This window comes from Hemitrygon akajei, chromosome 5, assembly GCF_048418815.1.
Source record: "Hemitrygon akajei chromosome 5, sHemAka1.3, whole genome shotgun sequence".
Taxonomy (NCBI): Eukaryota; Metazoa; Chordata; class Chondrichthyes; order Myliobatiformes; family Dasyatidae; genus Hemitrygon; species Hemitrygon akajei.
In genome coordinates, this window is record NC_133128.1 from 8280777 (window position 1) to 8305533 (window position 24757).

Consider the following 24757-nt stretch of genomic DNA (forward strand, 5'->3'; position numbering starts at 1 on the left):
CAGAGAGGGGGAGGGGGATGTGGGTGCGCGAGGCACAAAAGGGGAAAAGTTCAACACGGTTAGAACCATTCTGTGGAGACAGACCGACTGTGGAGGGAACCTTATGCGTTTGTGAAATGATAGTAGCCAGTTATTTACACCTGAGTGAGGGGACGAGAGAAACAGAGACACAGCGACAGCGGAGAGAGAAAGAAACAGTGAGGGGCAGGCACTGTGGGGAGGGAGGGGAAGGGAGAGTGGTGAAAGAGAAGGGAGGAGAGGGAAAGGGAAAGAGTGGAAAGAGAGAGAGTGAAAGACAGAGTGGAGAAAGAGAGAGAAAAAGTGGGATGGAGAGAGAGAGACAGTGGGGCAAGAGAGAGATTGTATGAAGAGAGGGTGAGTGAGGGAGAGAGAGGGTGGAAGAGAGAGAGATGAGAGAAGGAAAGAGAGATTATGGGACGAGAGAGACAAAGAGTGGGTGAAGAGAGAAAGCAGAAAGAGTAACTGATAAAGAGAAAATCCCTGCGTCTGAAGAGTAAAGGACCAGTAAAAACCTGCGAAAAATATCACTCTCTCCCCTGCAATGTGCAGAAAAATGACATTCCAAACAGAACAGGAAATCTGAAGCAGATTCCGAACTACAAACAAATTTAATATCACCTTGTTATGCAGCAGCAGTGCATAATAATAAAAAAGACTATAAATTACAGTAAGAGATATATATGTTGTTCCTTTCCATGCCTTATGGTGCATCAGACAGCACCCTTGCCATTTCTTTATCATTTCTCTGTTTTTATGAGGTTGAGTCAATAGCCTGACACTCAATCCAGCACGGATGGGAACGGTGCAAGGAGCTGGCTGGATTCGAACCTGGGACCATTCGCCTCAAAGTCTGGTACTGATGCCACTACACCAGCAGTGCAAATAAGTCGTGCAAAAAGGAAGCAAAGAAAGAAATAGTGAGGTAGTGTTGATGGGTTTATTGTCCATTCGGAAATCTGATGGCAGCGAGGAAGAAACTATTCCTAAAACACTAAGTGTATGTCTTCTGGCTCCAGTACCTCCTCCTTTCCAAACAAACATGCGAGGAAAGATAGCAAAGAGCCAACATTGGAATACGTGGGGCCCGAGTCCAAGAAAGAACAAAGCTTTGCTTTAGTTGTCACATGTACATTGAAATATTGAAACAAACTGAAATGCACCAATTATGTCAATGACCAAGAGTCCGGGGATTGCAGGCAGCCTGCAAGTGATACTGTGCTTCCAGTGCCAACAGAACACGCCTGCAACCTACTAAAGTGTACGTCTTTAGACAATATGGCAGTGTAGCAGAGGTGGCAGGGTAGCATAGCCTATTACGGTGCCAGGTGTAAGATCGGGGTTTAAGTGCCAGGCCAGATTGAAGAGTTGAAGGTGTCAGGGCTGGAGTTGAGGGACGAGCTGGTTCAGCTCGCTGCTCCCTGACATTTACACGTCTCTGCACTGAACTTCAGCTCACTGCCTCGCGGTTTACTCATCTCTGCTCTGAACTGAAGCTGTGTCCTGCAACTGAATCTGCCTGGGTATGGACTGACTTTCATGAACTTCAGTTCTGAATGCTATTTTGCTTACTTTTATTGTGTTCACGATCTGTTTTTTCTCTGCTCATTGGGTGGTCACGGTCTTCTTTTGTTTTAGTGGAATTTTATTGGGTTCCGTTGTTTTGTGGCTGCCTGTAAGAAGATGAATCTCAAAGTTGTATAAAATATACATAATTTGATGATAAATGTAATTCTCACTGCTATTTATAAGGAGTTTGTACGTCTTTTCCGGGGCTGTGTGGGTTTCCTCCGGGTGCTCTGGTTTCCTCCCGCATTCCAAAGATGTACGGGTTCCATTTAGTGAGTGACACTTACAATCCTCACTGATGTGATTCAATGCAAACAAGGCATTTCACTGTATGCTTCATTGTACATATGACAATAGAACTAATCTTTCTTTCTTGCACTTTTTGGGCTGTGGGAGGAAACCAGAGCACCCGGAGGAAACACACATGGTCACAGTGAGAATGTATAAACTCCATACAGACAACGCCAGAATCGAACCCAGTCCACTAGCTACTACAACCCTGTGCCACCATCCTCAACACTTCATGAGGAGGGAGAGAGGACAGCTTAGGAAGAGGTCCAAAATCGATTACTATTTTACTATCGATACAATGCTCCTCAGACAGGATGAAGAGGTCAATACTCCCCAATGCCATTAGGCTTTACAATTCTACCGCCAGGACTTAAGAACTTTTTAAAAGCTATTATTAATGCTTTTTGAGATAGTGATTTAGATGCATATCATATTTTTTACTGAGTTAAGTATTGTATGTAATTAGTTTTGCTACAACAAGTGTATGGGACATTGGAAAAAAAGTTGAATTTCCCCATGGGGATGAATAAAGTATCTATCTATCTATCTATCTATCTCTATCTAAAACTTAACTGAAGGCAAGGCCATCTACAGGAAGGCAAAGTAACAGAACGTAGACAAGGATCCAGAGTTGAAACAACAGGCAGAAAAGGAGTTTATTGTCGTATATGTACAAGTGCAATGTAGTATGGCTACAATAAAAAAAGCTTACTTGCTACATGAAAGCTTAGTCAAGTGTTTTAAACTAATGTTATTGTAAGAAGAGGTCCTCGAGACTGCCTCACCCATCCAACATGATCATGGCTGATCTCAAACCAGAATCACAATTAGGTTTAATATCATTGACATACTGTTAGGGTCCAGTCCGGAGCCCGCCTTCCAGGTCTTGCTCCGGTCCATGGACTCTGGGCTTTGCAACCAGCCCTCCTGTCACACGAAGCAATTGGATCATCTTGGCTTAAAGAGGTACACCTGGGGGGGGCAGGTGTTCATAAGGAGCTCGGGGACTGAGCCTAGTTGAGGGGTTGTTCTGCTCTGAATCCAGTTCTGCCCTGGTTGCTGACTTGCTCTGTATTGGTTCTGTCCAGGTTTGTCTTGTTTTTCTGCTTCTGCTTGTGTGTGCTGGTCCTGCTGTTCTGCTTCTCTTGTGTGTGCTGGTCCTGCTGTTCTGCTTCTCTCGTGTGTGCTGGTGCAGCTGTTCTGCTGTATTCGCCTTGCCTGTGCTGTTGCCCTGTCTGCTTGTTTCTCCCTATTTACTGGTGTATTCTGGTTGTCCTGCTGCTCACCCTGGACCCAGCTCCCTTCTGTTCCCTTGCCTCTGTTGGGTAAGCCAGGCTGTTGCTGTTACCCCTTGGGTGGTTCTGTCCCTTTCCTCTGTTGGTGAAGCCAGGCTGTCTACTGTTGCCTGCTGGGGGGACTTGGTCCCCTTCCTACCCCTCACCTCAGATGGGTTGTGCCCTGCACCTGCCCAGGTGTCTGCACCTTGCCCAGGCCTCTGTGTCTCCGCCTGGGAGGTGGCCCTGCCTGGGATCCATGCGGCCTGCCCTGAGGACTCCTAACCTTTCCACCCATTGCTCCCTACAGGCTGTGCCTGCACCTGCCCAGGGTTCCACGTCTTGCCCGGACCTCTGTGTTCCTGCCTGGGAGGTGGCCCTGTCCAGGAGTTATGTGCCTGCCCTGTTTGCCTGACCTCTGGGATCCAGCCCTGCCTGCATTACCCCCTGCATGCCATGCCATGGCATCCCCATCCTGTAATTATGATGAGATATTGTCTACACTGCAGTTGCCTACATCAAAACAGGAAGCCAAGAGCTTTTTTGTAAATGTGCTTAACTGTGGATATTAGATTTAGATTCAGATATATTCAGATTTAATTTTTCATGTGCACTCAAAGCATGTAATGAAATATGTTATTTGTGTTAACAACCAATACACCGAAGGATCTGCTGGAGGCAGCCCACAGATTTTCCTGGCACATTCTGGTACCAGCATAGTTTGTTCTCCATGCTCGGCAGAACATCACTGAACAAAATAAAACAGAACATACCAAGTGACAAAACAACCCTTGGAAAGTGCCAGAGACAGAAATCCTTGTCACAACCAAAGTTCAAACTTCAAAGTGAAACTTATTAATGGAGTGCATCCATGGCTCCACATGAAATTCTTTTCTGTGGGAATACTTAGCGAACCTACAGAACTGTTTTGATGTAGGCAACTGCAGTGTAGACAATATCTCATCATAATTATAGTCCTCCTACACTGACAATCCTGTGACCCCTCCACTCCCTACTTCCCTGAATATTGCAAAAGGTAGGTTTTTTTAGGCGAGAGCAGAGATAGTTTTATACAGACATCAAAACTCCAGTGTGATCTGATCTGACTTGCTAGACATTCTTTCTCTCTTTTCCCCTCTCCTGAGAGTGCATGCCACCAAGGTCAAGGACAGCTTCTACCCCATTGTTATAAGACTATTGAAGGTTCCCGGTATGATAAAATGGACTCTTGACCTCACAATCTACCTCATGTTCTCACACCTTATTGTTTACCTGCACTGCACTTTCTCTGTAATTGTAATACTTTATATTCTGTTATTTTGCCTCAATGCACTGTTCTTTCTATAGATGTGCTGTGGAAAGCATCTTAACTGACTGCTTCACCACCTGGTATGGGGCAGGGGCACCGTACAGGATCGAAATAAGCTGCATAAAGTTGTAAACTCAGTCAGCTCCATCATGGGCAGTAGCTTCGCCAATACCAAGGCATCTTCAAGGAGTGGTGCCACCCATCATTAAGCACCTCATCACCCAGGACATGCCCTCTACTCATTGTTACCATCAGGGAGGAGGTACAGGAGCCTGAAGGCCCACACTCAATGATTCAGGAACATCTTCTCTTCTCCTCTGCCATCCTTTTTCTAAATGGACATTGAATTCACGAACACTACCTCAGTACTTTGTTTACTCTTTTTGCACTAATTATTTAATTTAACTATTATATATACATATACACACACGGTAATTTACAGTTTTTATTATGTATTGCAATGTACTGCTACCGCATATCAACAAATTTTGCAACATATGTCAGTGATATTAAACCTAACTCTGATGCTGATTCTGATGATTTGATCTGTATGAACAGTATGTAAGGCAAGCTTTCAACTGTACTTGGTAAATGACAATGATTAGTTTTATTTGTTCCACGTACACTGAAACTCACAGTGAAGTGGGTCGCTTGTGCCAATGGCCAACACAGTCCGAGGATTGTGTTGGGGGCAGCCCGCGAGTGTCGCCGTGCTTCTGGCGCCAACACAGCACGCCCACTACCTGCTTTGGAAACTGGAGCAGCCAGTGGAATCCCGCTCAGTCATGGACAGAACGTACAAGTTCCTTACAGACAGCGGCAGGAATTGAACCCCGATCAGTGATCGCTGGCACTGTAAAGTGACTGTGCTAACCACTACGCTCCCTTCCCGCCACACACTGTTACTGATTTGGTTGTATGCACAGCATACAAGACAAACTGTTCCCTGTTCCTCAGTACTTGTTGCAATAATAAACCAATTTCAATCGAATTCCCAATTTTTAAGTGTAGAAAGACAATGGAATTTTCTGTTGACACAAAATGTTAATTGGCTTTCAAGAAAGTAAAAGGCAATCCCTCCATTCTAACATCTTTGGTGTTCTGGGGAAGAGATAAAAACATTCTGTGGAATGTTCCTGGAATTCCTCTGAGCTGATGGCTCCAGGCCCACTTCAGATTCTCTGAGGAAAACCAGCAGGTAGTTCCTCCCACTCCAGTGGTGGGAGATTACTGATGAAAGGGGCGGAAACCAGCACCGAGCACAGAGGTCAAAGGCCCTCTCACTGATCATTCAATCAGCGGCAGTCCACGCTGCAACTGCCACAGCAGCAGATTCCTGTCCCTTCACCTAACAGACACCTTAAACTAAAACCAGCCAGTAAACCTACATCGTTCTGTAGTTGTTCATAGGGCCGATGTACATCTTTGGAGAGGAATAAGCAGGCGTCAGGACTGGAAGGAAAGAGGGAAGAAGCCAGAATAAGAAGGTTGGGGGGGTGAGGTAAGTATCTGCGAGGGAATAGTTGAAGCTGGGTGAGGGGGAAGGGCAGTGAAGTCCATCATCCTTCTGGTGCCCCTCCTTCTTTCCTTTCTCCCACACTCTCCTCTCCTATCAAATTCCGTCTTCGACAACCCTTCACCTTTTCCACCTCTCACCTCCCAGCATCTCACTTCATCACCCTCCCCACCCACCTGCGTTTCCCTCACCTGGCTTCCCTGAAAACAAGTAGAAAGCTTGACTTCTATGCCAGCTGGTCAGGCCATGCCTTACATAATAACATCTTTCTCTCTTTCGATGGAGGGTGAGAGCCTGTCGGACCCCGAGACAGGGTGCTTGGAGAAGCGACTCAGGAGATTGTGACGTTGAAACAGTGAGTTGCTGGTTTCCATTCTTGTTGTTACAGGAGCGACCTCTCTCTCCTTCGCTGGAGACTGAGAGCCTGTCTGAGATACCAAAGTGCTGGTTTATGGACTGTAGTTTGGATGGACTCTGGATCAAGCTCTCTTTTGGGGGGGGGGGGGGGTCAGTGCTTCTGCTGATGCATGTGCGATGGGAAACAGAGGGGGCTTCAGGGTTCTGATGTTTCTATCTTTCATTCAATGAGGTTTCTTGTTTTGTGGATGTTTCTATGAAGAGTAAGAATTTCAGGTTGTATACTGTACACCGTCTCTGATATTAAATTGAACCACTTGAACAAGAAAATAGATTTCAGAATAAAGTGTTGCAGTTACAGAAATTTGCAAAGAGCTTCAGAAAAGAATTCAATAAGGTACCAATAGTGGTTGTTGTTTTACCAATATCAGAGACACGCACACACACACACACACACACACACACACACACACACACACACACACACACACACACACACACACACACACACACACACACACACACACACACACACACACACACACACACCCCGCCCCCCCCCCCCCCGGGAAATGTCCGCAGGCCAGGCGAGGCAGTTTTCCAGTCCTGATGAAGGGTCTAGGCTTGAAACGTCAGCTGCTTATACTAGGTGGTATGGTAGCAGAGGTGGAATGGTAGTGCAGCAGTTAGCACATCACTTTACAGTGCCAGCAGTTACCAATGGGAATTCAATACCTACCACTGCCTGTGTGGAGTTTGCACGTCGTGGGCGTCCTCCAGGTGCTCCGGTTTCCTCCCACATTCCAAAAAGACAAACCATTGCAGATAGTGAGTTGTGGGCATGCTATATGCTGGTGTTGAAAGTATAGTGACACTTGTGGGCTGCCCGCAGCACAATCCTCACTGATTTGATTTGTCACATTTCACAGGAAGTACATGTGACAAGTAAAGCTAACCTTAAAATAAATAAATCTTTTAAATAAATAAATCTTTTCTATTCCCCTCCAGTGGTGCTCTCTGACCTGCTGAATTCCTCTAGCACAGAGATCCCCAACCTTTTTTAAGCCATGGACCCCAACTACCGAGGGGTCTGCGGGCACCAGGCTGGCAACCCCTGCTCCAGTATTTTGTGTGTGAGGACTGCCAAAATTGTTTGTATATCAGGAGAGGCCAAATTTCCATCAGGGTGAGAGCTCCACTCACTCCGTGACCTCCTGACTCGCGAGAGGGTTGTGTCTGACGTCACTCACACTGACTTCTCCATAAATTAAAGATTAATTAAAGTCAGCATTCTGAACAATCGCACTCAGTGAGAGAACCGGTTCAACAGAAACTGGAGGAGGAAGCAGGTTAGTGAACAGAAGATGCCTTGCATACACAGGCAAAGGCAAAACTGACAATTGCCTACTGACACGAAAAGAATCTGCTGATGCTGGAAATCCCCCTTCCCATTCTTATGTGGTCTTTTACCCACTCCTGTCAGAGTCTCCCTACTCCAGACCTGTATCTCTTTCACCAATCAACTTCCCAGCTCTTCACTTCACCCCTTCCCTCCCAGTTTTACCCATCACCTGTCATTTTGTACTTCTTCCTCCCCTGCTACAGTGGTGGGACTGGTCCTTCCAGTCAAACAAGCCACAAGGCCTAACAACCCAAGCAACTCAACCGAAACATTGACCGTTTGCTCTTCTCCACAGATGCTACCTGGGCTGAAGAGTTCCTCCAGCATTTGTGTGTGGTATTCCCATTCCATCAAGGTTCTCTTCAAAGCTGTTCCAACCCAGGAAACATGCTGGTGAATTTGCTCTGCACCCTCTCCAATGCAATCAAATCCAGCCCATAACACGGTGACCAGAACTGTACACATCAGAGGCTGAGCCAATGTTTTTTAAAAGTTTTTCTATAATCTCATTTTTCTTATAGGGTGAGAAAGCTCACCCTATTGGGTGAGATAGGGTGGTGAAGAAAGCTTTTGGTATGCTGGCCTTTATAAATCAGAGCATTGAGTATAGGAGTTGGGATGTAATGTTAAATTTGTACAAGGCATTGGTGAGGCCAAATTTGGAGTATTGTGTACAGTTCTGGTCACTGACTTATAGGAAAGATGTCAACAAAATAGTTTGTCAAAGTTTTAAATCTCCTGCTGAATCTTTGTTAACTTCTAAGGAAGTAGAGGCACTGCCTGCGTTGTTCTGCTGAACATCGTATGCGTGCTGGAATGCATGGTGACACTTGTGGGCTGCCCTATGCATATCCGTGCACTGTGGTGGTTTTTAAAACAAACAAGTCAGTTCACTGTATGTTTTGATGTACATGCGATAGATACATTAATCTGAATCTGAAGGCCTTAGGTCCCACACCACAAGGTTCAGAAATAGGTATTACCAACAGTTCAACCGACAAGTTCCTGAACTTGTGTGGACATCAGTTCAATGTTGTAGTGTCACTTTCACTTTCAATGACTCTACAAATCACGTTATTAATCAGTATTATTAATTAATATTAGTTTTTTTGTATTTGCACAGGTTGTCGTCTTTTGTACATTGACTATTTATCAGTCTTGTTCGTGTGCAGTTTTTTATTGTACTATAGTTCAATTGACTTAGAACTTTGAGTTTTGAATCTGTTTCCAGCATTTTCTGCTTTTTTTTTGGGACTGCCATAAAAGGAAATACTTTGAAACTCAAAATCTGCTCACTTTCTGAGTGAAAAACTATTCGCTCACCTCTACAATATTGAAGCTAAAATAACCCACAGTAACTATTGGAATTTTATTTGAACATCTGCAGTCTAACTTAAAATTATGATGTTATACATTTGAAACTGTAGCAACAGCTGTGTCCAAAATGGGGGAAGAAAGCTGAAGCATTATTAGCGAAGGTCAAGGAGTAGGGGGTAGTGGGCAACGGCAGTGTCGGGGCATAGGGAAATCTGTACGTTCTGGTTGTTTCTTGAGAAGGTAAAGAGAAAGTTCAGCTTTATTTGTCACATGTACATTGAAACATGCAGTGAAATATGTTGTTTGTGTCAACAACCAATACAGTACGAGGGTGTGCTGGGGCCAGCCCACAAATTCCAGCACCAACATAGCACAGAATGCCCACAACTTATTAACCCTAACTTGTCTGTCTTTAGAACATCGGAGGAAACTGGAGCACCCAGAGAAAACATTCTTTGCTCCGGCCAGATTTACAGACTCACTCTTCATTCCACATTGATAAATACAGTACTTTGCAGAACTCTGAGGCACCCTAGGTATGTACAGTACTGTAGTTTAAAGATGAGAAGGGAAGATTTAGAGGGGACGGGTGGGACAGGCAAGCTTTTTGATTGGTGGCGGTGGAACAGATATGATGGAGCTGTTTAAGGGTCTGTTAGACAGACACATGATATGCAGGAGTGAATGAATAGGGATTGTGCGCAGGCAGAATGGATGTATTTTAATTTGGCATCAGTATTTGGTGCAGATTGTAGGCCAAAGGGCCTGTTCCTGTGTGTGGTGCTCTTATATGTTCCAGGTATTTCAGATCTGCATAAACAAAACCCAAGGGGCCTTCAGTCGAGAACAGGGAAGATGTTGACTGAAAACATCACCTTTTCACCAGGCAACAGACAAGCATCCGGGACACCCCATCACCCTGTACAAAAAGGAATGCATTCAAGCTCCTCCTAAATTAGCTCACTCTGTCAAATGTAAAAGATAACCCCATTACTCGGCTCACAACTACAATCTGCATTTAACAGCAGCTCTCAGAAACTTTACAAGCTGCATTCCATAATGTCACAATGATTAACGAAACATAGCGAACCACTTGTTTTGATCTACAGGCAGCCAATGAGGTTCCTGCTGGTGAAGGCACTGGCCCTGCTCCACGCCAGAACTACCTTGAAACAGCTCTCACTTATCTATTCCTTCACCACAGTCATCCAGCTTTGAGATTCAATATCCAGGTCCAAAGCTCGAGGTGAATTTATTATCAAAGTACGTATTTGTATGCTACCCTGGGATTCATTTTCTTGCAGGTGTTCACAGTAGAACAAAGTACAGTAGAATTAATAAAGAACTACACACAAAGACTAATAAACAAAGTGCAAAATAAGACAAAATGTGCAAATGCAAAACAAAATCTCATTATATATACAAGGTTCCTTAAGGTTGCTATAGCTGAGGGTGGTAATGACAAGCTCTCATTACCTATCAAATGCTCCCAATGGCGTGCACCTCAAATAGCCTCTGACAACCAAGCCCAGCTCCTGGCCTTCACGTGTGGCTCAGCTACTAACCCTGGCTGATCCACTTCTACTGACAGGAGAAGGGGCAAAGGCAGGTTACTGGCACCTTAAAACCAGTTGCTTCGGACAGCTGGGGCTCATCAGCTGTGGTTGGCAGCTCAGCTAGGAGAAGGAAAACTGAGCTCAAAACCCAACTGCCTTGCAGCTATACCCACGCATAGGGAAGGCTTTGGGAGCAAACTCCGAGGGAAAATCTGGAGCTGGGGTCCCTAAGACATTGAGTTCAATGCTGACTGGCAACTCCTGCAATGCTGCTGGTACCAGACTGTATCGGGGTCTGAGTTCCCTTGGGTTCATCAGATGTGTGGAGAGGGGGAGCTTGCTACATGGGCAACAGCTCACTCTCCATAATGTACTGTGCTGGCTTGCATATCTAGACAGGTAGGATGCAACGTCCATGGTCAACTCTGGCCTCAGGTATATATATAGGGGAGTGAGTGAGTATATATATATATATATAAAAACACATTGAAAGTGAGTCCATAGTTTGTGGAATCAGTTCAGAGTTGAGGTGAGTGAAGTTATCCACGCCGGTTCAGGAGCCTGATGGTTGAAGGGTAACAACTGTTCCTGAACAAGGTGGTGGTGGGGGGGGGGGGGCTAGGGCTCTTGCATCTCCTTCCCGATGGCAGCAGTGAGAAGGGAGCATGGCCTGGATGGTGGGGGCTGCTGCTTTCTTGCGGCAGCGCTCCTTGCAGACTCGAGTTTCAAAATTGCTTGTTGTCATCCTCAGCACAACAAGCGCAAAGGAGAGCAAAATGATTGTTACCCCGGATCCAGTGCAACAGTAAATACACAGAAAGCATAAAGAGCACAATATTTAAAAAAACAAAAGAAAAACACACTAAATATATAATATATGAAAGCAGGCCTCTAAAACAGAATGTACGTGTAACAATGTTATCACATGTGAGACTGACCACGTACGTACAGTAATGCCAGGTGATGTGTATGTAGCGATGGGCTGGCTTGGTGGGTGGAGGTTTGATCAGCCTGATGACTTGGGGGAAGTAACTAAGTCTGGTGGTCCTGGAGTGGATGCCTCACAGCCTCTTCCCCGATGGGAGTGAGACCAACAGTCCACGAGCAGGGTGGATGGGATCCTTTCTGAGATCGCTGGCCTTTTCTGTACATCTATCCTTGATGAGAGGTAGGCTGGTGCACTTGCTGCCCCCCTAATGTGGATTCAGGGAAAACGAAGATGGGGAGTAGACAGAAACATACACAGATTCACGTTTGTACATACCTGGAGACAGAAACAGATAGGCTGATAGAACCATACACAGAGAGAGAGAGCTGTAGGGTTCTGTGTTCTGTATTGCTGCTCTATAAAACCCTGGTTAGACCACACTGCAGTATTGTGTCAGTTCTGGTTGCCTCATTATAAGAAGGATGTAGAAACTTCAGAGAGGGCGCAGGCACTTACCAGGATGTTGCCTGGATTACAGAGCATGTCTTATTTAATTACTGAGATACCATGTGGAATAGATCCTCTCGGCCCTTCTAGCCATGCTGACCAGCAGTCCCCTGATTTCATCCTAGCCTAATCCACGGGACAATTTACAATTAACCTGCCAACTGTGGACTGCGGGAGGACACCAGAGCACTCAGAGGAAACCCGCACAGTCACGGGGAGAAGGTACAAACTTCCTACAAGCAGCAGCGGGAATTGAACCCGGGTCACTGGTACTGTAAAGTGTTGTGCGAACCTGTGCTGCCCAAAACGAGGATAGGCTGAGTGAACTGGGGCTTGTCCCTTTAGATCAACGGAAGATGAGAGGCGACTTAATAGAGGTGTACAAGATGAGACATAGAGCAGATAGCCAGAGTCTTTTACCTCCAGGGCAGAAATGACTAATGCGAGGGGGCATTAAGTTTAAGATGATTGGAGGAAGGTCAGAGGTAATTTTTTTTTGTTTGCAGAGAGTGTGTAAGTGTGTGAAACACACTGCCAGGGGTGGTGGTAGAGGTAGATGCATTAAGAGCTAGCCACTGTAGCTGTGCTCTGTACTATGGCCTAGAGACAGAGGGAGCCCCATAATCCAAATTAATAACAGTCACTTGAATGAAACAGATTAAAATTCCACTGGGAACACCTGATTTAAGAAATTCACCTACAAAAGCTTCAAAGCAGAAAGCAGCCACCTCCTGCAGAATGCAAACAGTCTCTGTTATCCTGCCAGCTGAACACAGTTCAATTACTTCCACAATGTCATTACTAAGATTATCACTAGGCAACTGTGAGCACTCAAGGCTGAACTGTAAGTGGGACTTTCTCAGAACAGAGCTCAAAGCAATCCTCTCTCAAACAGATGTAGGTACTTCAGAACACAGCAGGAATAGTTTCTATGGCATCCAGATTCATGCCTCAACCAACATCGCAAAAGAGATTAATAATTGGAACAAGAAACTGTAGGTGCTGGAACTCTAAATCAGAAACAGAGAAATATAAAACATAGAAAACCTACAGCATGATACAGGCCCTTCAGCCCACAAAGCTGTGCTTACCTTAGAACTACCTTGGCTCTATTTTTCTAGGCTCCATGTACCCATCCAGGAGTCTCTTAAAAGACCCTATCATTTCCACCTCCACCACCGCCACTGGCAGCCCATTCCACGTACTCACCACTCACTGAATAAAAAATTTACCCCTGACATCTCCTTTGTACCTATTTCCAAGCACCTTAAAACTGTGCCCTCTCGTGTTAGCCATTTCAGCCCTGGGGAAAAGCCTCTGACTATCCCACATGATCAATGGCTCTCATCATCTTATACACCTCTATCAGGTCACCTCTCATCCTCCGTCGCTCCAAGGAGAAAAGACCGAGTTCACTCAACCTGTTTTCTTAAGGCATGCTCCCCAATGCAGGCATGCATCCTTTCTACATCCTTCCTGTAGTGAGGTGACCAGAACTGAGCACAGTACTCCAAGTGGGGTCTGACCAGGGTCCTATATAGCTGCAACATTACCTCTCAGCTCTTAAACTCAAACAAAGGAGATGTCAGGAGTAAATTTTTTACGCAGAGAGTGGTGGAGTGTGTGGAATGGGCTGCATGCGGCGGTGGTGGAGGCGGAAATGATAGGGTCTTTTATGAAGGCCAACGCACCATATGCCTTCTTAACCACAGAGTCAACCTGCGTCACTGCTTTGAGTGTCCTATGGACCCCAAGATCCCTCTGATCCTCCACACTGCCAAGAGTCTTGCCATTAATACTATATTCTGCCATCATATTTGACCTACCAAAATGAACCACCTCACTCTTATCTGGGTTGAACTCCATCTGCCACTTCTCAGCCCAGTTTTGCATCCTATCGCTGTAACCTCTGACAGTCCTCCATACTATCCACAACACCCCCAACCTTTCTGTCATCAGCAGATTTACTAACCCATCCCTCCATTTCCTCATCCAGGTCATTTATATAAATAACGAAGAGTAAGGGTCCCAGAACAGATCCCTGAGGCACTCCACTGGTGACCGACCTCCATGAAGAATATGACCCATCTACAACCACTCTTTGCCTTCTGTGAGCAAGCCAATTCTGGATCCACAAAGCAATGTCCCCTTGGATCCCATGCCTCCTTACTTTCTCAATAAGCCTTACATGGGATGCCTTATCAATTCCTTTGCTAAAATCCATATACACTACATCTACAGCTCTATCTTCATCAATGTGTTTAGTCACATCCTCAAAAAATTCTATCAGGCTCGTAAGGCACAACCTGCCCTTGACAAAGCCATGCTGACTACTCCTAATCATATTATGCCTCTCCAAATGGTCACAAATCCTGCCTCTCAGGATCTTCTCCATCAACTTACCAACTACTGAAGTAAGACTCACTGGTCTATAATTTCCTGGGCTATCCCTACTCCCTTTCTTGAATACGGGAACAACATCCACAACCTTCCAATTCTCCGGAACCTTTCCCGTCCCCATTGATGATGCAAAGATCATTGCCAGAGCCTCAGCAATCTCCTCCCCCTCTTTCCACAGTAGCCTGGGGTACATCCCCTCCAGTCCAGGTGACTTATCCAACTTGATGCTTTCCAAAAGCTACAGCACATCCTCTCCCTTAATATCTATGTGCTCAAGCTTAAATCTGGAACTAATCAACAGCGTCTCAGTGGTGAGAGAAACAGGGTGACTATTTAGATCGGATCTTTGTCAAACTAGTGTGCAACACACACAAAATGCTGGAGAAGCTCAACAGGTCGGGCAGCGTCTGTGGAAATTAACACATGGACAATGTTATAGGTTGAGAGCGTTCATTCAGAGTGGAGAGGAAGGGGGAAGATGCCAGAATAAGGAAGTGGGGGGAAGGGGAAGAAGGACAAGCTAGAAGGTGATAGGACAAGGCAGGTGAGTGGGGTACTTACTTTTTCTCTCTTTGCACTACTTATTTAACTTTATAAATATATAATATTCTTAACATAACTTAGTATTTTTATTATGTACCGCAATGTAGTGCTGCCGCAAAACAACAAAATTCACAGCCTATGCCAGTGATATGAAACCTGATTCTGAGGTGAGATGAAGTAAGAAGCTCGGTGGTGATAGGTGGGAAAGGTAAAAGGCTGATGAAGGAGGAATCTGATAAGAGGAAGCTGGACCATGGGAGAAAAGGGGAACCCGGGGGAGGTGATAGGCAGGTGAGGCGAAGAGTAAGAGGCTAGAGTGGGGAGTAGAAGAGGAAGGATAGGGGAGGGAACAAAAATACTGGAAGGAGATATCATGTGGTAGCGGGTCTGGGTGAGCACATGGTCGAAGAGTCTGAGGGCAGCAGAGACCACAGAGGGGGAGCAGTGAGAGAGGGTCTTACTGAACTCCCGCTGAAGAGAAGATTTAAACTTCTTCAGGGCAGATACACCTCAAAGAGACTTCACAGTGGAACAGCAATGCATAAATACAAGAGATTCTACAGATGCTGGAAATCTTGAGTAACACACGCAAAATAGAAAAGAGAGAGAACAACTGTTTTAGATTGTATAAGGAGGAAGGTGTGAAGAGATTAGAAGAAATCAGAACAAGGGTTATTATCAAGGGCTTATAGGAGCTACCCAATAAAGTGGCCACTGAACGTACATTGTGAAATTTGTGGTCTTCTGCTGCTATAGACCATCTACTTCAAGGTTCGATGTGTTGTGCATTGAGAGATGCTCTTCTGCACACCACTGTTGTAACATGTGGCTATTTGAGTCACAGTCACCTTCCTGTCAGCTTGAACCAGTCTGCCCATTCTCCTCTGACCTCTCTCATTAATGAGGCTTTTTCATCCACAGAACCTCCACTCACTGGATTTTCTTTATTGTTTCTAAACTCCAGAGACTGTTGTACATGAAAATCCCAGGAGATCAGCACTTTGAGATATTCCAACCACCCCATCTGGCACCAACAATCATTTCACAATCAAAGAGATTTAGATCACATTTCTTCCCTTTCTGATGTTTGGTCTGAACAACAACTGAACCTCTTGACCATGCCTGCATGCTTTTATGCACTGAGTTGCTGCCACGTGATTGGCTGATGAGATAGTTGCGTTATGAAGGTGTACAGGCGTACCTAATGAAGTGGACACTGATTGTGTCTCATAAAAGTTGTTTTGCAAATGACTATCACTAGGACTGGGAATGATATGATAGGGTGCAAACTAACAGTGTTAAAGTGAGCAGCACATTGGGCCACTTATATAATAAAGAATGTGCTGACAGTGGAGAGGGTCCAGAGAAGGCTCACAAGAATGATCACAGGAAAGAAGGGTTAACGTACGAGGAGCATTTGATGACTCTGGGCCTATACTCGCTGGAGCTTGGAAAATTGAGAGGGGATTTCAAACCTATCCAATATTGGAAGTCCTAAATAGAATGGACATGGAGAGGATGCATCCATTGGTGGTAGAGTCTAGAACCAGAAGGCAAAATACAAGGACGTCCTTTAGAACAGAGATGAGGAACATTTTCTTTAGAAAGAGGGTGTTGATTCTGTGGAGTTCATTGCCACATATGCTTGGGAGGCCAAACATTGAGTATATTTGAACTATGCTGTGGGCTGAAGGGCCTGTATTGTTCTGTAGGTTTTTCTATGTTTCTATCATGGTTGATAGGTTCTTGATTAGTAATAAATCAGTCGTGATGGAATGGTGGAACAAATGGTGTAATTCTGCTCCTATGTCTTATGGTCTTTGACTCAGACCCAGGCACTATGCAAATCTAGGAAAATTTTCATTTGCTGTTGAATTAGGAAGCAGCAGGCACCAGGTGGATTATTTAAAGGCCCTGAAAAATACCTATTTTGGAGTGTGACAGCAAATGTCAAATTGAGCTTCATAGCTGCTCTATATTTCTGGTATTCCACACATAGCTGGGAGGGGACTGCCAGGCAAATTAAGTATTGTGCCAAAGATTATTGTAAATATGTCAGAGGTGGAACTCCACGTCATTGGGCTGCAGAGCACTCTGGGATGTCTCAAGGTAATACTTGCCTTGCTAATTAAAAATTAACGTGCATACACCACTTTAACAGATAAATAAATCAGAAACAAAGCTCGGAGATACACAGCTGAAAAAAGCTCTGTCAGCAAACGAGAGAGTAAGCATAGAGGCACAGAGTTATTTGTTTACTGTTTATTTAGTGTAGTGCGGAGTAGGCCCTTGTGGTTCTTTGAGCCATGCTACCTAGGCATCTGCACAACCCTGATTTAGCCCTAAACTAACTTTGGGACAATTTTTAAATGTCTAATTAACCTACCCGGTTATGTCCCTAAACTGTTGGAGGAAACCAGAGCACCCGGGGAAACCACAGGGGTTCCATGGGGAGGACGTACAGAGACTACTTACAGAATGGCATCAGAATTGAACTCTGAACCCTAAACTCTATATAAGCACTATAGCACAGAAACAGGCCCTTCGGCCCATCTCATCCATGCCAAACTGTTATTCTGCCACCATCGCTCTCCATATCCCTCCCATTCTTGTACCTAATCCAAATTTCTGTTAAATGTTGAAATCAAACCTATAACTCATTCCACACTCTCACCACCCTCTAACTGTAGAAATTATCCCTCATGACCCTCATAAACATTTCACCCTACACCCCTTAACCCATGACCTCTAATTCTAGTCCCACTTGACCTCAGTGGTATAACCCTGTTTGCACTTACCCTATTCATACCCCTCATAATGTTGTAAACCTCTATCAAATCTTCCCTCAATCTCCTGCACTCGAGGGAATAAAGTCTTAACCTATTCAACCATTCCTTATAACTCAGGATCTCAAGTCCCGGCACTCTTTCAAGCTTATTTGCATATTTCCTGTAGGTAGGTGACTGAAACTGCACACAAATCTCCAAATTAGGCCTCACCAACATCTTATACAACTTCAACATAACGTCCCATCCCCTGTATTCAGTTCTTTGATTTATCACGGCCAATGTGTCAAAAGCTTTCTTTGTAACCTGTATGGACAAATGGAAATCTCACATCCCAACAGGTCGAGTTGACAAGTTACAATTCAAGCTTACAGCTATGCGTCCAAGTGGTTTCCGCAAATGTCGCCACACTTCTGTCGCCAACATAGTATACCCATAACTCTCTAATCCTAAATCTAACTGTACGCCTTGGGAGGAAACTGGAGCAGCCAAAGTAGCCAGAGGAGTAAATACCAAGTCCTTACAGGCACTGGCAGGAATTGAAAGTGATCGCTATAATAGCGTTACGCTAACCACAACATGACCATGTCGCTTCAGTACCTGCTGCCCAGTGGTTGACAGAAACAGACATGGCCTGGACAGTGGGGGTCTTTCATGATGGACTCTGCTTTGTTGTGGCAGCACATCATGAATACATACAAAATGCTGGGGAGGGCGTTTCCTCTGATGTAACAGGCTGTATCCACTTTCTGTAGTGTATTCTGTTCCAGGGCATTGGTGTTTCCATTCAGGCCGTGAAGAAACATTGCACCTTAACAAAACAGCCCACCCTCAGTGCAATACCAGGAGAGTCAGGTAGATTATTTCCTCCATTCTTCTCCAGGGATTGTCACCTTCTTGTGGTGGAGAGGCTTGTGAGTTCCTGAGATCCTGAGAGTGATGCTTTCCGGAGCTTAGCACCTGGTCAGCTTGCCCATCATGGTAAGGTCAAGGGGAAGGTTCCAGACAAAGACTGATCCAACCAAGACTTCAGTGATGGAGCTGGTGGAAGACGATGACAAGTCTAAATGGCAGTGAAGGCGGAGGAAGGTTGCAACAGTGAAAGGTCTCCAGTCGCCTTACCCTCCATCCACTGGACCCTGATACTGATCTGTCAAGAACCATGTGGAGGCTGCCCATGCATCAGCCTCCCATATTAGACAAAGTCACACACAGGCATTTTCCATTAAGGGAAACCTTAGAAGAATACTAGACAACAGGGTGACCAGTTGAAGCACCCTTTGAGGGAATTGAAATAGAGCTGCCCTGCCCTTTTGCTCCACTGGGCTGTGCGCATGCGTCGTGGTGTCGCATCCCAATTTCCATGATGGTGGATCGGCTCTAGGGTGAACGTGGGGCTATTGATTTTGGCGAATGAGCAATTTTAAACAAATATATAAACCCTGAACTTTACCTGCATTCTGTTAGTTAGCACATTTTAAGTCGTTTTAGCCAAAAAAAAGGTGCTGCTGTAGTGCACCATTTGACTAATTGGAGGTCACAAACAGACAGACAGAGCATGAGAGTTTTAGTAGTGTACAGATACTTCTCTCGAGTGATCACAGTACTACTGTTATCATTTCCTCAATACTCTGGAGTAGTACGATACTGACAATCTTACAACTCAGATCTGGGAATGTTACCAACAAACCCGTTAAATCGGCTTCTAATTAGTGGTGTGTGGTTTCCCTGTTTGAAAATAATTCTTGCTTTTAATCTCTATAAAGGAATCTATTTTCATGTTCAGATATGTCTATTTATTCAAATGCCAGGCAACTTAGCATTTGCACTGTGTACAAGTCACGCCAGTGTTTACTGTATATTCCTCTCCAGCCGGTACTATCTACCGTTCCCGCACTCTCAGACTGCGTTCTCATTCATCATTGGCATTTAGTCTGTCCTACCTCACCACATACTGCAATTTCACTTTTGTTCTCCTCATCCCTTCACCCTGTCTATCTTTGACCTCAAGCCAAGGTTCAAAGTAAATCTATTATCAAAGTACATATATGTCAGCATATACAACTCCGAGTTTTGTTTCCTTCACAGTAGAACAAGGAAATGCAATAGAATCAATGGAAAACTACCAAGATTGACAAGCAATATGCAAAAGGGGACAAACCATGCAAATACGAAAAATAAGAATAAAAATCAAATTAATTAATTAATTAATATTGAGAACATGAGTTTCAGAATCCTTGAAAACGGATAATGGAATCAGTTCACTGTTGAGGTGAGTGAAGTTATTCACGCTGGTTGAGGGGCCTGATGGGTGAAGAGTAATAACTGTTCCTGAACCTGACTGGTATGGGATTTAAGGCTCCTGTACCTCCTTCCTGATGGCAGCAGTGAGAACAGAGCACGACTTGAAGAAGACAGCACGGCTTGGATTGGGGTGGGGGGAGGTGGTGGTTCCTTGATGATGGATGCTGCTTTCTTGTGGAATTGCTCTTTGTCATTGTGATCAAAGGTGGGGAGGACTTTGCCTGTGTTAGACTGGGCTGTATCCACCACGTTTTGTAGGCTTTTTTGTTCTTGGGCACTAGTGTTTCCATACCAAACAGTGATGCACCCCAGTCAGGAAACTCTCCACTTTGCATTGATAGAAGTTTGACGAAAATTTAGATGTCATGCCAAATCTGCACAAACTTCTCAGCAGAGGCATGCTGCGCCTTCCCCTCTTGCCCCATCATCTACGCAACTTTGAACAGGGGGCCCATGCTATAAATAAGAGGACATAGGTTTAAGACCAAGATGAGAGATTTAAAAAGGACATCAGGGCAGCTTCTTCACATAAAGGGCTGGTGTGTATTTGGAATGAGCTGCCAGAAATAGTGCCTGAGCCGGCCACACTAGCAACATTGAAAATCCATCCGGAAAGATAAGTGGTTTAAAGGCCAATGGTCCAGACACAGGCAGATGGAACTAGTTTCCTTGGCATGGGTGAGTTGGGTCAAAAGCCTATTTCTATGCTGTACAACACCAAAAGACATAGGGGCCGAATTGGCCATTTGGTCCATCGAATCTGCTCCATCATGGCTGATTTTCTACCTCTCTCAGCCCATCCTGCTCCCTGTATCCTTTGATGTCCTTTCTAATCAAGAACTTATCAATCCGCATTAAATATACCCAATGAATTGGCCTCCACAGCCTGACTCTAAGCGTGTTTCCTCTCTTCATTCTAATGGACCTTTAATCTAAAACGTTAACTCTATTCCTCTGTCCAGAAATATGGCCCGAAATGCTGAATTTTTGCAATATTTTCTCTCTCTCTCTCTCACACCTATCAGCTTGTACTCTTCACCTCCCAGCCACCTTCATCTTTCTTCTTCCTCCTTCCTCTCCATACCTAATGAAGGGTCTCGGCCCGAAATGTTGAAAGTTTATTCCATTCCACAGATGCTGCCTGACCTGCTGAGTTCCTCCAGCATTTTCTTTGCTCTGGTCTCTCTCCTTCTCCCTCTCTCCGCTCTGATGATGTACTCCTGCAAAGTGTACCTACTCCCTGGGACCGTGTGGGTTTCCCCTAGGTGTTCCGGTTCCTCCGAAAGATGCGCGGATTGGTGGATGAACTGGCCACTGTAACTTACCCCTAGAGTGTGTGTGAATGCTGGAATCTGGAGGGAAGATGAGGAGAGTATGCAGAGCATGAAGGATTGATGTTGATGGTCAGCACTGACTCATGGGCTGAAGGGCCTGGTTCTGCCCTCAGTCTGCACAAACTTCTGAGCAGAGGAGCTGCTGTGCCCTCCTAGTATGAGCTAAGTTTATCATTCAACTGTATCCATGTATACTACCAAACAAAACAATGTTCTTCTGGGCTAAGGCGCACAACGAACTACATATAACTCACCCATACAACACAAATAATATTACTACAAATAACTTAACAAATAATAAGGTGCTTTTCCGACACAAGATAAGATGGGCGGAGTTAAGATGGTGCCAAGTGGCCGCCTCTTCAAGTGCCTCAAATAGCTTAAATTCCTCACTTTAATTACTCTTTTTCCCTTTTCAAGGTGGTTGGGGTTCTGAGCTGCAACGGCACTGAAACTGCGATTATTTTTTGGCAGTTGAGTTCCCATTCCTGAAACTTGCTGGCCAACTGCTTTCTGACTATCTCCGGGCCCGGCTTGGAAAAAGGCCTCTCCAGGGCACGAACCTCTGGATGACCAGTTCCAGGCCGGTGTTGATGACTGAGGTGTCATGGGAGAAGGAACATCAGGATTTCGCTGTGGCTGTTGTATGGACGGAGGTCTCTGCAGTTGAGCGATTGCACTCACTCTCTCTCTCGAATGTGCTGATGGTGGACAACTCTGTCCATCTCCCACAGATGTACCTTGACATGTTGAGTATTTCCAGAGGTTTGAAAACTCGCTCATTATGTCTGCATTTCAACCAAACAACCTTCATGAGTTTACCCCACATTCCATTACTCATGTAGGAGCCATGTATCTGGTTTCTGTCTGTCTATATTGTATTTTGTGTTGTGCTTTTATTATGGTAATCTGTCACGTGGATTGGGGCATGGTAGAAGCGAATACTGTATGTGCAGGCATGTATTTGCACCTTGTCTAAGCCAGTTTTAGTCTGGTTATAACCAGGGAGTAAGCTGGGGGGGGGGGGGGGGGGATGATATTTTTGTGACTTTTTTGTTGAACATTTAAGACTGCTTAAATTTGCTAAGATTGCTAATGCTTCCACTAGGACCATTATTTCATTATATCACCTGTTTTAGTTTCATTAATTCTTTTATCATTACAAGATTGTTCATCTTTGCTGGTTTCTTAATAGAGGATTAAACATACTCATTTGAAATGTGGAACGTCATTATTTGGAGTGTGTCATACAGTGTCTGAGCAGTTCTGGTTTGATTTCAAGTAACCACTACAACTCACATCCAGTACAGCTGAAACTTAACACGGCCAGTGTAGATTCTGACAGGACCTTCATGCTGATGTTACATTTACTTGCCACTGAGGACTACAACACACATCCATAGATAAATGGACTGTTTGCAATTCGAATGCACAGGAGCAGTTTCGGCCCCTTGTCTGAGAAAGCATGTGTGGCATTAGAAAGGCTCTCTAGGAGGTTCACAAGGATAATTCCGGGAATGAAAAGTTTAACATATAGGAAGCGTTTGGCAGGCCTAGGTAGAGTGGACATGCAGAAAATGTTTCCTATAGTGGAGGAGGCTAGGACCATAAGGTACAGCCTCAGAATAGAAAGATGTCCATTTGAAATAGAGACAGCTATAGAGGCTGGTGAATTCATTGTGATGGACGGCTGCGAAGCCCAAGTCAGTGTGTATATCTAAAGCAGAGGTTAATAGGTTCTTGATTAGTAAGAACATCAAAAGCTACAGGGAGAAGGAAGGAGAACGAGGTTGAGAGGGATTTACAGCCAGTATAAGGCAGGTTTTCTTATTATATAATATTATATAATAACTCCGATGACTAGAAGGAGTTTGCATGTTCTCCCTGTGACTGTGTGGGTTTCATCTGGGTGCTCAGGTTTCCTCCCACAGTCCAAAGACTGGTTAAATGGTCATTGTAAATTGACCTGTGATTATTGGAAGGGTTAAACTAGGGGTGGTGTATCTCAAATGGCTGGAAGGGCCTATTCCACACTATACCTCAATAAATAAATAATACTATTATATTATAGTAATAGTTTTAATACTATTCATATTATAATGGTATAGGATAATATAATTCTATACAATATAACATTATAATATTGTACTGGGAGTCATTGAATATCTATAATGTTATGCACAGTGTGTCACTGAATTTAACAGTACATGATATAATATGTATATGTTTTAATATGCGTATACATGTGGTGTTACACAGAGCTGACAGTGTACCATTGTCGCATGACATGGGTGATCATGATCTTTCCCAGGGCTGAAATGGCTAACACGCGAGGGCACAATTTTAAGGTGCTTGGAAGTAGATACAGAGGAGATGTCAGGGATAAGTTTTTTACGCAGAGAATGGTGAGTGTGTGGAATGGGCTGCCGGCGGCGATGGTGGAGGTGGAAACGATAGGGTCTTTTAAGAGGCTCCTGGATAGGTACATGGAGCTTAGAAAAATAGAGGGGTATGCATAACCCAAGGTAATTTCTAAAGTCAAGTACATGTTCAGTACAGCACTGTGAGCTGAAGGGCCTGTATTGTGCTCTAGCTTTTCTATGTTCTATGTCCTTGATAATCAAGAACCTATCAACATGCACTTTAAATATCTCCAATGACTTGGCCTCCATCTGTGACAATGAATTCCACAAATTCACCACCCTCTGCTGAAAGAAATTCTTCATCTCTGTTCCAAAGGGACATCCTTTTATTTTGAGGTTGTGCCTTCTGGTCCTAGACTCCCCTACTATTGGAAGCATGTTCTCCATGTCCCCTCAATCTAGGCCTTTCAACATTCAGTAGGCTTCAACGTATCACCTATCTTTGAATTGACCATAAACTTGGCCACAAACCCGTCAGATCCAGATCATTGACATACAATGTGAAAAGAAGCAATCCCAATGCACATTCTGTATGTTGCTTTAGAGAGTTGAGTTTCTTGTGCTGTGCTTTGCTGGGTCCACAACAACATGTTTTGCTGTGATGTGAATTATGTTCTACTTACAATCAAAGCATAATAAAGCATCTAAATCAAAACATATTTTAGATAAAGCTCCTGGAAGCATTTCATAAACACAAGATCCTGCAGATGTTGCAACTCCAGAGTAACGCACGCGAAATGCTGGAGGAACTCAGCAGGTTAGCATCTACAGTCCATATGAAGACACTCAAATATATTGACTGTTTATTCATTTCAATAGATGCTGCCAGATTTGCCAAGTTCCTCCAGCATTTTGTGTGAGTTGCTCTGGATTTCCAGCGTCTCCAGAATTTATTATGTTCATGGCTTGTGGATATGTTGTTA

At 44.5% G+C, this 24757-nt stretch overlaps 1 protein-coding gene and 1 long non-coding RNA gene across 3 annotated transcripts in view; one reads left to right on the forward strand and one right to left on the reverse strand.

Moving 5' to 3' along the window:
- cxadr (CXADR Ig-like cell adhesion molecule) overlaps window positions 1–24757 on the reverse strand; it is a 100207-nt gene that overhangs the window by 72402 nt on the left and 3048 nt on the right. The gene's annotated exons all lie outside the window — the stretch shown is intronic.
- LOC140727268 (uncharacterized) lies at window positions 7626–22385 on the forward strand. The gene is made up of 3 exons (XR_012098810.1): window positions 7626–7683; window positions 9470–9589; window positions 21832–22385. It is a non-coding gene; the product is annotated as an uncharacterized lncRNA (long non-coding RNA).